Genomic DNA, 14,269 nt, shown 5'->3' on the forward strand with positions numbered 1-14,269 from the left:
CCATCTTTTAATAAATTAAAACACTGAATAGTGAAATAAGCACTCCAATTTACTCTCTTATTTAATAAAAATTTTCAGAAAAAGCGGATTTTGGATGGGTCGACACATTTAAAATACAGCTCTGTAAAATAAATGAAAAATGCAAAATAAAGAAAATAAATGAAAAGTGTAAAATAAAGAAAATAAATGAAAAATGTAAAATAAATAAAATAAATGAAAATTGTAAAATAAGTAAAATAAACGGATTTTGAAAAAAAAATTGTAAAAAATATGGTAAAAATGATAAAAGTATGAAGGTCAGCAGATTAGACACAAAGTACACACACTCTGTCACTATTATATCAAGTTACAGTAACATCATTAAAAAATTCAAACAAAGAGTCTTATACAATTGCTCACTCAATTATATAATCCTCTTTTTCTAAGGCGGATGGTATAGCATTATGCGTCATGCCCACTAAGCAATACATTTGCGGCATTACGTATCATGAACTTCTATGCCAATACATTTCTTCTAAACCGAAAACACAATAATAACATAATCATATTACAATATTGGGCGACATAAATTACATTGACCTCGCACAAGCGGCGAGCCAACATCAATGGAATGCAGAATATGAAACCCTTGTTTGTTCACACCCTAATCAGTCAATGACCCCGATCAATGCACTTGCCGACCGTCAATGTTAGACTCTCACATAAATATGTACATACAATCCATTTGCAGTGTTTACTTTGTTAATATGAATTAACCAAATATGCACATACAAAAATTTTACATAATGCATACAAGTATCAATCTGCTGCCGTTGCAATACAAATATACACATATGAATATCAACAATACAAACTTACAAATAAGAATATCAATTGTACAAACTTACTTAAGTAAATATCAATAATACAAATCTACATGAACACTTACACTACATACCTAAATACACAAATACTGACAATACAAATTTACACATTTTTAATTCATAAGTATTAGGTTAATTGAAAATGTATAGTCTAAGATATTTTGCATAAAAAGGGAAGAATTTTTGTTAATAAACAATTAATATTCTGACGCCCAAGCGCAAATATCTCTTCATTCAAATAAGAATATTTTACCCTGTTACTCTGGCACCCTGTATTTTAAATTGTCCAAAGTCTAAATAAGTAGATTTCAGGTGCAGGATAAATCTTTAAAATATCTTCATTAGTTCAAAAGTTATGATTTTTGCAAAGAAAAAACTCAAAAGATGCCATAGTGCGTCGGTCCGTTAACACGTTAACTTGAGCTAAAATTGAGATATCTTAACGAAATTTGGTATACTGGCTTATCTGGACCCAGAATTTATTGGTATTGAAAATGGGCGAAATCGTAGGACAACTACGTCCACATTTTCGATAGCGAAAATTTCGAAAAACTGAAAAATTATATAATTCATTGCCAAGGACCGATAAAGTGATGGTTGCCTCAAGTAGAGTTTAACTTATCACTCAAAATTTGAAAGTTTGAAAATGTTAGAAAATAGGAGGCGCACCGCCCACATCTAGAAGAAGAAAATTTAAGTGTGTAGGGTACTTTTATTGTATTGTTCTTTTTATTTTAAATTTAATACAACTTAACTCATGTTTCACTTTGAATTGTTTTAAAATAAGGTGCACCCTCATGGTTGTACGTACATATCTCGACATATAAGTACTACTCTTAAAAACTTACGAAATGTTTAGTATAGTCTGGGAGCCAGTTAGTAATTTGGGACCATTTTTGTGTCAAAGCTACAACTTTTGTAATGAACTGTCAAATAAAAATACACATGGTTTGGATACTGTTAAGCAAAGACGTACGTAAGGACCATGGCAGAACCATACAAGGTGACAGCATGGTGATATACATGCATAAATAAAAATTCTATGTACTATTATGTTTTTGCAAATCCATGGACTAATGTCAAAATCGTACCGCGGCGGAAGTTCAAGTACCAAACAGCTCATCTCCGGTCGTCACCTGTTCCAGGCTCACAACAACGAACACCAATGGAAGGTGTCAAACTGATGTAACCAGTGTTGCAATTTTGGTGCTTTTGAGCCAGATCTAGCCCTTTTTTTTGCTTTTTTTTAGCTTTTTTTTAGCCCTCCTTAAAACGTTTGTCCTATTTAAGCTTCAAACCTATTTGGGTCTAAACAGTATAAGTATGCGTCAAAAGTCAGTGCAACACCATCATCACCAGCGCCATGGCATGAAAAAGTAGCCAGCTTCCAACTTTTGGTGCAAGGTCGTCATAACTCAAAAAACACAGTTTTCCGGGAGAGCCATTCAAAGATTTTAACTGCCATATGTTGCGCATATAAAGGCATATTTTCATTTTTATAACACGTGCTAAATTTTTAACTGATCACGAAGATTTTTTTATACAACATAGATCATGATATTGGGTACGTTTGTATGTTATTAACTCAAAAGTCATGTTTTTTGAGTTATGACGACGTTGCGGCAAATGAGCGATAGGTTTCGGCTATGAGTGCTTTCAGACTTTGCAAATGTATTTATTTTTGCCACTCTTTGGAACTTTTCCACAAATTTTTCACAATTAAAAACTGTATTTTAACAAAATAATAGGCAGAATATTATAGCAAGTAATTTTCTAGTATACTTATGTATAACAGTGCATCGAGAAGTTTTTTATGTGAATGAGCAAGCCGAATAAGTTTCAACTGCTAAGTCTGAAGTTCTTTTTTATTTACAAATTCAACATTTTTTGCGATTGTGACGATGCTCGCTTTCTCACTCATGAACATGAGAAATTTCACTGTGACGCGACCATAAATGAAAACCAAGAGCTTGTTGGCCGAGACACAATGAGGTTTTTCATATAAATGCGTTGAACGCAATCTTATGCATCCCAGTAACATCGCCATAATCATCCAATATGTTGCGTTTGCAAATATAAAGAAACTTCAGACTTGGCAATTAAGGTTTATTTCGCCTTGCCCATTCACATACAAAATTTAGCGAAGCACTGCTATAAACATTCCCACTATAGAAGAAAAATCCTTGCTAATTTATATTGGCGCATAGTCATAGACAAAACAAAACAGATTTTAAATTTAGTTACAGCAGTCAAAAAAACTGCACCTAAATATAAAACCTATTTTATTTTGACTATAACTATGCGTCATTGAGTTCCATTCATTTGTTAAATTGCTCAGTTAAAAACTGCAATTTTAGAAAATTGCCATCAAGTGGAAAAAATAACTTCACATGCAAAGTGTGAAAGCACCATAAGCCAAATCACATGTCAAGTTCTTCTTCTTATGCTTTGCTTGCTATAAAAGTTGGAAGATGACTACTTGTTCATGTCGGATGGCGCTAGTGTGCATCGATCTGCCGTCCATAAAAATAGTGCAATCTACTCATAATGCATAAGATTGTGTTAAACACATATACATATATGAAAAACTGCTCATGTGACGGGGTTTTTAGAAATGCTGAAGTTGAAAGAAAATTTTCAAGCATGAGTTTGATTAAGGACAAGAACGACAGGTTAGTTCTGCAAGTGGGCCTTATTGAACTCTATTTTCCATACAATATTCTTATTCGTTAGTATCTCATTATTGCTTTATATTGAATGCCTAGTCGGTTTTGCTTGGTTTTTCGGATTATATTGTCACGGATATTAGCATCCCTACGCTATACCATCACTAAGGCGATGCTAAGCGGTGTTTACGTCAATAATCAAATCATGTATACACATATATAAGTCAGCCAAGAGATGTTACACACAGATGCGTGTGCGAGAGACTGTAAACTACAAACTCACATACATCTGAGAGACGCTGAAAAGTAGAAAATTGTAAACAAGTAGAAACTATATGAGAACTATAAACACTCGAAATGGTTGGTAAGTTCTGGAAATAGAAGAGCCTAGATGTATGCAGCGTAAACTGTAAAAGCGGCACAAGCGAGTAAGAAGTAATTCAGTTTGAGTTGAGCTATCAATCAGTTTGATTAAGCACGCGATCTGGCGGCCAATAGTAGAGTTTCATTTGAGTTATCAATCAGTTTGGTTATTAAGCCAGCGAGTAGCAAAGTATAAGTGTTATTGTGAAGTACTTAATAAAGGCCATTTTTCCATCATTCAATATTGGAGTTATTTATTCAACAGTTTAGTGATTCGAACTTAGCAGAGGATTGCAAATAAGAGGATTTGCAGAAAATTCGTTACAATTGGTGTCAGAAGAGGAATTGTTGAATAAATTCCAGAGGACAACAAGGACATGGCAAAGTTCAGTGAATTGAAGATCCAGCAACTAAAGAAGGAGTTGGAGAGCCGTGGATTGAATACAAGCGGCGTTAAACTTGAACTTCAGGCACGGCTACGAGAGGCAATGGAAGCAGAAGGAATTGATGTGGAAGAGTATGACTTTCATCTTGATGGCGAGGAAATAACAAAAATGGAAGAAACACCGCAGACAATGGCGAACACAGACCTGAACATGATATTGGCTGCAATATCTGCTCAAACATCGACAATGTCATCACAGATGGAATCTCAAGAGACACGTATAACATCAAAGATTGAAGCACAAGAAACGCGTATGTCAGAAATGTCGACACAGATTACATCGAAGATGGAAGTACAAGAAACGCGTATGTCAGAAATGTCGACACAGATTACATCGAAGATGGAAGCACAAGAAACGCGTATATCCGAAATGTCGTCGCAAATGTCATCTCAGCTGGAATCGCAGGAGAACCGTATAACAGCGAAGATTGAAGCACAAGAGGCACGGATATCCGAAATGTCGGCTCAAATTTCAGCACAGATATCATCGCAGATCTCTGCTCAACAGAAGGACGTATTTCCTCGAAGTTGGAGGCGCAAGATACAAAAATTTTACAGTTTGAAGAAAAAATCGAGGCCGAGGTGGATGCTTTGAGAGGACGTATCGAGCAGTTTCAACTAAATCGCCCAGCAGTTTCAACGAGTAATCCAAAGGTAAAAACACCATCCTTTGACGGTTCTGTTTTGGGGGTTAAGATACTTGGCTTGGATATCATACGTGGTTCCAGGCTCTGGATCAGGGACTGGTATCAGTCTTAGACCGGCCATAGTGACGAATTGTCACACGTGATTGGTTGTCACGTCCTGCACGAGGTGCCCCTGCTTCTACTGATAATGGCGGATCTAGAGAGGACAACTCGATAAAACCCGCACCCCTGAGTCATTGTGCCGAGCTCAGGGGAGGGAGGACCCTGTTAAGGGTCAAGATCGGTACTCAATGGTGACGAACCGGATTGTTAGGGACTTGATTTTGACTATGGATAGGAATTGATGACTTTGGGCTGGTAGGTGCAGTATTCTGCCACCTTAGTAGGTCGGGGTGAAACCCTATCGAAATGGCTGGTAGGCTAATGCTGCACCTGCCCACGTCCCGTTAAAACCGTGGCGGGCCTCAAGGTACGTTCCGGCTCCGTCGCCGTTAAGTTGGTGGTGTAGGTGCGGTTGAAGATTTTCCCGCTTTGCGTCCGGTCTGGCTCTGAACGCATTACTCATAAGGTAATGCGTCAACCCTCGCGTGGCCTCCCTGCGCAGCATAGATAACCACGGGACCGTTGAAGGGCGACTACACAATCGGCTCCGGATAGCGGCCTTGAGGGGGGACTTCTTAGAATGGACACGAAGACGAAGAAAAAGGAGGGTAGGAGTGACGGCGAAAGTCGTCATGGTGCGGGGGATGCGACAGGTGCGGAGAGTGCTCCGAAGCAGGTCGCCGCCAGCCGGGAAAGCTCCCGGCGGGTCAAAAGGGCTGATCAGACGGATCAGCGCAGGGGTTTGGTTTCAAACCCCGTAGGTACGGGTAGTTCGGTTAGTGGAGGGGTGTCGAAACCGACACCCAATGTAGGCCCATATGGGGCTGTGACAGGGAAAGGCAGAGGTCCGACGAATGCGGCGGAGCAGCCCAGTACTAGTAAGGAAGCCCTGTCGCGAGGAGCTTTCCCAACGGGAGCCCTGGGGTCGAAGCCTGCCGGGAAAGGTAGGCGATCGACGCCGCGTAGGAAAGCTCTGGGTGATCGGCGCTTAGCTGAGAAGATCTTGGAGCGCTACGGCGGAAGGGATGCAGCTCAGATGTCTGAGAAGCATTCCCGGACGCTGGAGTGGGCCAGGAGCGTCGTAGCTTGCGACGACCACACACCGGTGTCGAACAATGCGGGTGAGCAGCAGGGTTTGGGGGCTATGAAGCGGCAAAGGTCGGATGAGCGGAATGCCTCAACGACAAAAAGGGCCCGAGGAGGTGGGGACGCAATTTCGTTTAGCGAAATCGCTAAACGTGCAGGCTCCATCACCCTCGGGGTCCTGGATAGGAGTAGGGAGGATGGTGCCATCTCCCGAGAGGAGTGGCCGTGGGTCGCCAGCGCCATATCAGCGGCCTATATGACCGCTGTTATGGAGAGCCCAGGTACGCGGCCATGCTTCGAATACTCGGGGTGGTATCATGGTTTTAGACTGATTACTTGTGCTGACGAGCGGTCGGCCTGTATCTTTAAGAAAATAATTTCTTTGGTAGGGGAGGTCTGGAGGGGGGCCAGACTCGAGGCCGTGGAACGGAGGGATCTCCCCCTTCGACCGAGGGCTCGGGTGTGGTTGCCTGCCGGGCCATCTCAGCCGGAGAAAATACTCGAACTAATGCGTTACTGCAACCCGAACCTTCCGACGCATAACTGGAGGGTCCTCAGAGTAGAGGAGGCTGTTGGGCCACGTCGGCAAGTGCTGATTCTGCTAAACGCAGAGTCCACCGGTCCTCTCTCTGACACGAGGGGGGTTATCTCCTATGGCCTCGAGCGTGTGGTTCTTAAAATCTACCACGCCGATTCCAGGGGGGATGGTTCCTCTCCCACAGAGACTGTTCGGGAGGTGGAGGCGTCCGCAGGGGAGCCAGTACCCATGGTTGTGGATGCTGACTCCGCTAATTTGGACAGCGAAAGCACTGTTGACGTCCCGTCAATAGCGGGATCTGTCGTCAGTGCTAGTCGTCTGGCTGATAGGGCCGAGGAGGAGCTCCTGGCCTCCGAGGGCGAATCATCGATGGCGGGATCCGTCATCAGTGTAAGTCGTCTGTTGGGGGAGGAGGAGGATCTCCTAGTCTCCGAGGGCGAAGCCGCCAAGGATGGGGTGCAGAAGAAGAAGAGTGGTGTTGATGGAAATCCGTCAAATCAATCTTCAGCATTCTAAGGCGGCTTCCGCAAACTTGTTGCTCTGTCTTGAGAAAGGCGGAGTGGATATTGTCCTTGTCCAGGAGCCGTGGCTGAGTAGTAACGGCGGAAAAATTTCTGGATTAAGGACGGGAAAATTCAACACCTTGGTGCATGGGGAGGCAGGTAGGCCTAGATCCTGTGTGCTTATTAAAAAGGAATTTAAAGCTTTTATTCTCTCTAATTTCAGCAATGCTGACGTAACCACGGTCTGCCTCGAGCGAGGCAGTAGCGAATTGTGGGTGGTCTCAGCGTATATGCCCCATGGGGACATAACGGGACCACCGCCTGTGATACTGGGCGAAATCACCGCTGAAGCAAGGCGGAGAGGTGTTGGCGTAATCATAGGTGCCGATGCTAATGCACACCATAGCATATGGGGGAGCTCGGATACGAACACCAGAGGTGAGTCTTTATTTACTTTTATTGTAGATGAGGGACTTTGTATATGTAATAGGGGGAATGACCCGACTTTTATTACTGCGGTAAGGGAGGAGGTCTTGGACCTCACCCTGGTTAGCAGAGAACTGGAAGATCGGATATCTGGATGGAGGGTTCTCAACGAGCACTCTTTCTCTGATCACCGATATATTCAGTTCTCGGTGAATGAAGAACGTCCCGGTAAAATATCTTTTAGGAACCCTAAAAGTACCAACTGGGACTTGTATTGTAGGAAGTTGGGAGAGCTATTGCCTGAGGCGCCTATCGCTGGTTCGGACCTGTCCGAATCTGAAATAGACGATCTGTCCTGCCCACTGAAAACTTACAGGGGGAAGGGCAAGCCGCCCTGGTGGTCTGATTCCCTTGACGACCTAAGAGCGTCCAGTAGGCGGCTCTTTAATAGAGCCAGGAGGAGTAGACTACCCTCGGACTGGGAGCTCTATAAGGTGAGTCTGGGGATTTATAAATATGAAATAAGGTTAGCCAAGCGGGATTCATGGCGAAGCTTCTGTGAAAACGTGGAGGGCTGCAATGAATCCGCGAGGCTTAGAAAAATACTCTCTAGGAATCCCGCCCCTCGGGGGTATCTGAGAGATGATGGTGGGGACTGGTCGATGAGTAGCGAGGAGTCCCTGAGACTTTTACTGGACAATCATTTTCCCGATGTCCCAGTTGCGCAGGGATCTTCGCTTGCGTGGTCGGCGGTTGCTGGCCATGCAGAAATGCCTGCCATCCCACTACGGGAAAGTCAAATATCCTGGGCTATAAATTCGTTCAAGCCCTATAAGTCACCCGGTCCGGATGGCATCATTCCTGCGCAACTTCAAAGGTCTTTAGGGATTTCCTGCCGCTGGTTGGCCATCATCTACACTAACTGCCTCAGGCTTAACTATATCCCTAGGTCGTGGCACACGGTTAGGGTCATCTTCATTCCGAAGGCCGGCAGGGGCTCTCATGTAACACCTAAGGATTTCAGGCCAATCAGTCTCTCGTCGTTTCTTCTTAAGACGCTTGAGCGGCTGATTGACCTGTACCTACGAGAAAGGATACCTGGGGGGTTACTGTCGGCTTCACAGCATGCGTACTGCAAAGGCAGATCGACGGAAACGGCTCTCCATTCGATTGTAAAGCAAATAGAGGGGTCTCTAGAACATAAAGAGTATGCTCTGGGTGCCTTTCTAGACATCGAGGGGGCTTTTAACAATGTTCTACCGGGGGCAATCGAAAGAGCTCTGGTGGGTTTAGGAGTCGAAGCGGCTCTGGTTGAATTTATTAGCAAACTTCTATGCGGCAGAATTGTCGCAGCGGAGTGGGGAGGAGCCATAATAAGGAGGAAGGTGTGCAGGGGCACGCCACAGGGAGGTGTCCTATCTCCTCTGCTCTGGGTTGTGGTAGTCAACGAGCTTCTTGTGGAGCTGGAAGCCAATGGCTGTCGGGTGGTTGCCTATGCAGATGACCTCGCTATCCTAGTCAGGGGCAAATTTCTGGGCACCCTGCGCGATGTTCTGCAGGGATACCTGGATACTGTGGCTAGGTGGGCTGAATCATGTGGAGTGGCGGTCAACCCGGGAAAAACAGAATTGGTTCTTTTTACAAGGAGATATAAGATACCCGACTTCAGAACTCCTTCGATTGGAGGGGTACCGTTGGTACTTACTGACAGGGTTAAATATTTGGGAATTGTTCTGGACAAGAAGCTGTCCTGGAGGCCCAATGTGGAAGATAGGGCCAGGAAGGCCGCGGTTGCCTTGTACTGCTGCAGGGGGGCTATCGGAAAGAGATGGGGGCTCTCGCCAGGAGTAGTACGCTGGCTTTATGAGATGGTTGTCAAACCGATTCTGCTATATGGGGTGCTGGTCTGGTGGAAAGCACTGGACACGGCGAGCACCTCCAAAATGCTAGTGTCAGTGCAACGGACGGCGCTTATCGGCATCAGTGGCGCTATGAGAACAACACCTACCTTGGCACTGAATGTCATGCTGAACATACATCCAGTAGATATTGCGGGAAAGGCAGCCGCGGCCCGGTCGTTGGTCAGGCTTCGTGATATGGGTTATATGCTTTCTGATTTCGGACACTCTAGCCTTCTTACTAGTTTCGACTTTATCCCGGACAGGACGGACTATTGCATGCCGGTGGCCGCTCCCTATACAACCTTCACCCCAGTCATTCCCCCGAGGGAGGAGTGGAGAAGAGGAATTATCTGGGGCATGGGACCGGTTAACTTGTTCACGGATGGGTCGAAGTTGGACGGAAAGGTTGGCGGGGGGGTCTTTTGTCAAGAGCTAAATGTAAGCCGCAAGTTTAAGTTGGCTGATCACTGCAGTGTATTCCAAGCGGAAGTTGCTGCGATTAAGGATGCGGTGGATGAAATGCTATCCAGCGCTACTACGGTTAGGGAATTTAACATCTACTCTGATAGCCAAGCGGCTATAAAGGCCTTGAGCTCAACTACAGTGCGATCGAGGGTGGTCTGGGAGTGCCTGACCACACTTGCGATTGCATCGAATTATTTTACAATTAAGATTATCTGGGTCCCGGGCCATAGTGATATTCCGGGTAACTGTCAAGCGGATCTCTTAGCCCGAATCGGTACAACTGAACCGGATGAAGATGGCTGTAGGGATTTCGGGATTCCGCTAGCCACCTGTGGATTGCTCTTCCATAGCTGGGCCTCGAGTCAGCTCAGCAAACGTTGGGCGGACACTACGTCTTGTAGGATATCAAGATCTTTCTGGCCGAAAGTGGATGGCAGGAGGTCTGCTGAAATAATTGGGTTCACTAAGGCTCACCTATCAATGGTCATTGGGGTTTTGACAGGGCACTGTCCCATGGGTATCCATGCGGTACGTCTCAATATATTGGAAACTCCATCCTGCTGCAGCTGTATGGAGGATGATGAGGTGGAATCACCAAATCACTTTATGCTTGACTGCCCAGCTTTTGCCAGAACTAGGCGAAAGTATTTTGGTCGTGACTCACTTGGATCTCCCGAGGAGCTATCCAAGGTTGAGATCGGGATCATTCGGAACTTTATCGTTGCTACCCAACGATTCTCTAAGTAGTTATATCTACGTCACCGTTAGTTTAGTTTATTATATGTGGTATCACAACGGACCGTCATGTTGTCCAAGTGAGCTTCCTCTCATCAGGGAAGCTACCACCCAACCTGACCTGACCTGACGGTTCTGTTCCTTTCCAGGTCTTTAAGCTACAATTTGAGAAGACCGCAACAGTGAACAATTGGAATGCGGAAGATAAAGTTGCTGCACTGTTCATGGCGTTGAAAGGGCCTGCAGCTGAGATTTTACAAACCATTCCAGAGGGCGAACGGAACTGTTATGAAGCATTTATGGGCGCTCTAGAGAGACGATACGGAACTGAGCATAGGAGACAGATATACCAAATGGAGTTGCTGAACCGCTTCCAGAGGCCTGGTGAAACATTGCAAGAGTTTGCGTCGGATATTGAAAGGCTAGCACATTTAGCGAATGCGGACGCACCCGTGGAATACACTGAAAGGGTAAAAATCCAGAGCTTCATAAATGGCATACGAGATGTGGAAACGAAGCGGGCTACATACGCAAACCCAAAGCCAACATTCGCAGAAACGGTGTCACAAGCTCTGATTCAGGAAACAGCGTCGCTTCTGTGTAAGCCAGTTTTCAAAGCACGCCGTGTGGAAGTAGAAAGGCCAGAGTGGGTAGACGCAATATTAAAGGCGCTGAAAGGATCGCAAAAGCGGAGTGAAAAAGTTATCAAATGCTTCAAATGCGGGAAGTCCGGTCACATTGCACGTCATTGCGATCTTGGTCCTAATAGTTCCAACAATGTGGGTGGCCGTAAACGCAAAGCTGGAGGAGATGAGCAAGAGCGAGTAAGAGGTAGAGATCGAGAGCTGGATCCAGCTATTGAATGCCCTGTGATATCTGTGTTGCAAATTGGTAGAAAATCGAGCAGTCTTACCGTCAGAGGGAATGTCGATGGCAAGGAGCGTGTACTGACTGTAGATACGGGCGCATCTCATTCCTTGATTCGATCTGAATTAGTCAACAGGAGAGTAAAACCGTTACCTGGAGCAAGGTTGCGTACGGTCACAGGCGAGTATAACCAAGTCCAGGGAGAAGTGATATGTGAAGTACTGATTGGGAAGGTCATGGTTTTACACAAATTCGTTGTGGCGGAGATCGTTGATGAAGTCATATTGGGAGTGGACTTCTTAGTTGACCATGACATCAAGATCGATATGCAGAAAAGGGTGATGCATTATAAGAACCAGGATGTGCCAATTAACTTCAGTTTGGAAAAAGGTTTCAGCAGTAATCGAGTACTGGTGGAGAAAAGTCGACAAAGGCCACGAAAGTCAAAGGTAAAGGTTAATGAAACGAATGGGCCAAACAAAGCGAAATCAAAAGTACCTGCGAGAAAAACACCGGCATTGACAAACCCAAATGGACGCACTAAAACGACTGCAAGAATTTTGCAGGAAGCATGCAAGGGTGGTTTCAAGCCATCGCGCACTTCTCTTGGGAAACGGCGGAACGATACTGTCAAGCCAATCCGCCAAGCGCAAGCTCTGCGAAGTAGTCCATTGGTCAAACAACAGAGTGCGAGGGAACGACTAAGGATAATGAGTAGTAAGATCAAACGCAGGGACAATGAGAACAATAATTCGGATGGGTTCTTGGAGGGAGATTTGGTACTGTTAACCAACCCTCACCGGCGGAAAGGTGTTCCAGCCAAATTTCGGTGCAGTTGGAAACGGCCGTACAAAGTTGTGAAGAAGATCAGTGATACCATCTACCGCATACAAACCACTGGGAAACCACGAATTAGAAGAGTGGTACATTTGGAGATGCTAGCGGCAGTTAGATCGGGAGATTTGTCTGATCGGGACGATCAGACTTAGGTGGAGGGCAGTGTCACGGATATTAGCATCCCTACGCTATACCATCACTAAGGCGATGCTAAGCGGTGTTTACGTCAATAATCAAATCATGTATACACATATATAAGTCAGCCAAGAGATGTCACACACAGATGCATTTACTTATACGCCTATGTGTGTGCGAGAGACTGTAAACTACAAACTCACATACATCTGAGAGACGCTGAAAAGTAGAAAATTGTAGACAAGTAGAAACTATATGAGAACTATAAACACTCGAAATGGTTGGTAAGTTCTGGAAATAGAAGAGCCTAGATGTATGCAGCGTAAACTATAAAAGCGGCACAAGCGAGTAAGAAGTAATTCAGTTTCCCCCAGCGGGTTAGGGGGGGTCAGAATATACCCGCGGTAGGTATGCCTGTCGTAAGAAGCGACTAAAATACCAGATTCAAGGGGCTGTGTAGCGCAACCCTGCAGGTTGCCAGCGCAACATATAGCTTCTCCAAACCCAATTGTCAACCTCACCTATCCGCGGCGAATCCTGTTTCACTAACAGACGAGGCTCTGGCGACCTTAAGCTCCTTATGGAACTTGGGGTTGGGGAGGGAGGGGATGGCCTGAAGGTTTAATGTGACCACATAAATCGTTCCCGAGATGGTCGGGCCAGCACCTTTATGGTGCTGTGGTACCGGAGCGTACCGGATCTGTATCCGGCAAAGGACCATCACATCGATAACACTCCCCAAAGCCTTCGGGGAGCAACCTTATCGCTACAACAACAACAACAACAACAAGTAATTCAGTTTGAGTTGAGCTATCAATCAGTTTGATTAAGCACGCGATCTGGCGGCCAATAGTAGAGTTTCATTTGAGTTATCAATCAGTTTGGTTATTAAGCCAGCGAGTAGCAAAGTATAAGTGTTATTGTGAAGTACTTAATAAAGGCCATTTTTCCATCATTCAATATTGGAGTTATTTATTCAACAGTTTAGTGATTCGAACTTAGCAGAGGATTGCAAATAAGAGGATTTGCAGCAAATTCGTTACAATATTATCAATGTAACAAATGACAATCAAATACAAAATATTTTTAACAATTTACTAAGAGCAAAAAATTATCAGAAAAATGCAAATTTTTATTTTTGCAGCAAAAGATAATAATGCTTTTTTAAAAATAGGCATATTTGATTAGATGCAACATCTATGAATCATTTAATTGTATTTAAAGTTTAAGAGCAGGGGTCTGTTAATAGTTTTAACTATTTTTTGTTAAAGGCATCATATTTTAGTGGCTGCTGAGAGATTTTTGTCAATAAAGCAAAAGGCCCTGTGTGAAAAGGAAAAATTAATTATTTCATTAAACGAAATTATGATTCCATTAAGTTTCTGTATGAAATCGGTATAGGGTTACCCCCTACAATGAAAGTGTTATCGGCATTTTAATTGGCGAATTTAAAGTTAAAATGTTTTAGAGATAAATCATCTACCGGCGGTTTGATTGTTTACTGTTTCCAACTGTTCATCGCGTTTGTGCTTTTTTATGCTTCTAATTTCTTTGCGGTTAATCACCGACTGTCACCTCTCTCCCGGACTATTATCTTACATGACCCTTCTTACACAAAAATATATAAGCGAGTATATTTCGTATTTGAATACAATTTAAATCAAATTTTATCGATCTAACATGTTTACTT

Source organism: Eurosta solidaginis, chromosome 3 (genome assembly GCF_040869045.1).
Source record: "Eurosta solidaginis isolate ZX-2024a chromosome 3, ASM4086904v1, whole genome shotgun sequence".
Lineage (NCBI taxonomy): Eukaryota > Metazoa > Arthropoda > Insecta > Diptera > Tephritidae > Eurosta > Eurosta solidaginis.